This window comes from Olea europaea, chromosome 17, assembly GCF_002742605.1.
Source record: "Olea europaea var. sylvestris chromosome 17, O_europaea_v1, whole genome shotgun sequence".
Classification (NCBI taxonomy): Eukaryota; Viridiplantae; Streptophyta; class Magnoliopsida; order Lamiales; family Oleaceae; genus Olea; species Olea europaea.
The window spans coordinates 1,217,601-1,220,075 of NC_036253.1; positions in this window are offsets into that span (position 1 = coordinate 1,217,601).

Genomic DNA, 2,475 nt, shown 5'->3' on the forward strand with positions numbered 1-2,475 from the left:
CATGATAAACAGGCTGTGGATAGGCCTTCATGTCCATGTTTCCACTTCCTGTATAGTACCATATACAACTATGTAGACAGCGAAGAAAATTCTATATCATTTAAAAATGAAGATGTACAAGAAAATTGATCCATGTTGATCTTCTAGTATAACATACTTAGCCATGTAAATGCACATGATGAATATTCTAAACGCGTGTGAAAATATAAATGAAGGTGTAGGCCCCACTTAATTGCAATGACGGAAAAAATTAATTCGCGGCTCTCAAGATGGCTGGCTCGTGTAAGGTGGTGGTTCTAACGTAGCACATGAGGAAGAGTAGGACGATGTGGTAATATGATTGTTAGAAAAGTGTGAATAAAAGTTCCACTTCGACCATTCATAGAGCAGGGTTAATTTAATCCTTACGTTTATGAGAAAATCTAATTTAATTTTTAATTTGCAAATGTCGTTTTCATTTCTCTACAATCAAGAATCGTGTACTTGGCAATTGGTCAACCCACCGGCCAAACCGGCCACTTTTTCTATATGGCAACAAACCATCGATAAAGTTACAAAAATAAAATAAAATGCATTGAGTTGTCTATAGGGGGCGGCTAAAATCAAACTTTTAATGATATGAAAGGTTAGAAAGAATAGTTTATTATTAGAATTATTCAACAGATATATAAAATTTTGAAAAATCCCTAAAACACTCCTTAAATTTTCCTATTGGAAGAGGAAGTGATTATGATTTCTAATTTGTACATAAAATGCTACAACATTAAAAGGACGAGGTCCCTTGTATCTTTTCTTGAAATTTTTAATAAAGTTGGCATTGGCAAAAATCGAGTACTATGTTGCTTTACATTTCCAACGTACATAGATGATGTTATGCATCTTCCACTTTCGAATCTCATATACATAGATGCTTCATCATATTAAAACGTGGTTTGACTTCTATTTTGATGAAAAATAGAAAGAATATAACCTACAATCCATAACAATTTTTTGATTAGGCTCTTGACCTTCTGTCACTACTTTCATTTTTGAGAAAAATAATTTAAATTTATTCATTCTTTGTCAAATTTATATATGCATTCAAAAATCAAAATATGCATATTTTTGTACATGCACATTCAGCAGTCAACGTACAATAAACATATTTTTTCATATTATCAATTTTNGCGGCTTATAATTTCTCAAACTCATATTGCAGTGATTTCGTAATCTACTTAACTTGTTCATCATATAAGTAGTACTCAATTTATTTATTTAAAATAAGAGATTTTTTACTTCACTTGGCATAAATTAATGAAGATCTTAAAACAAAGAATGAAGTCAAGGCTCTAGCGACATATGAAATTCAGAAATTCAAGCTCCTGTTTGTCATGGTAATCTGGTACATGTTGTTGCATGCAGTCAATATTATGAGTAAATTTCTTCAAATCGAAAACATGGATACTGATGATGTTATCTATCTCTTACAAGAAATTATTTCATTTCTCAAAAATTATAGAAAATTTGAATTTGCTATTGTCATGAATGAATTGACAAAAATGAGAAGAAAAATGGAAATCAAAGTTGTATTTCGAAAAAAATATATAATTTGAAGAAAGAAGCAATTTGACAAAAGTAGTAATGATGAGGTAAATCAATCATTTGAAAAAAAAATTAAGTTGAAATTTTTTTTAGAGTTTAATACTTTCTTTTTTTAATATAATTGATCAAGATCTAACTTCTCTAATATTCGATTTGAACAATTTAAATAACATGAAGAGATATTTGAATTTTTGTTAAATTAGGAGAGGTTAAAGCGTGCAACTTTTCCAATTTATTGAAGCCTTGTATGAATCTTGAGAAGTATCAGGAACATAATAGATGTTCGGATATTAATGGAGACAATTTATGTTCTGAGATACATGTTTTGGGATGCTATATACCAAGTGAAGAACGAGAGCAATTGAAATACCACAATATTTTGACGACATACCTTATCTTCGATCAATTATATCACAAGAAATATTGAATTGATTTACTATATTATCAATTGAGAAATAAATGGTTGAATTAGTAGATTGTTCAAATTTGATTAATATATCTACCTCTAAAATCGCAAAATAAATAGTATTTCACTGATTGTTTGGAACGTTGTCGACTTTGTCACTTGATTATAATATAATTTTTTGAATAACACTACTTGTACATAATTTTTCATACATTAAGATATTCATACACGCGCATGGGGTGGGGCCCACTTAAATATAGATGCCGTGGACCCTTTGTGCAAAAAGAGGCAAAGGAAAGGTAGATTTATCATACAACTCACATGATATGTTCATCAATAGCCCTTTAGGCTATAAATAAATTTAATTCCAAAATTTAAAAACCTTTTATTTGTTGCTCCAAAGTACAATCATTTATACCAACGTCCAAGCCAACAACGTTAGGAGGATGGCCAAATAAAATAGGAATTGATTCACTTTTATCTACTGT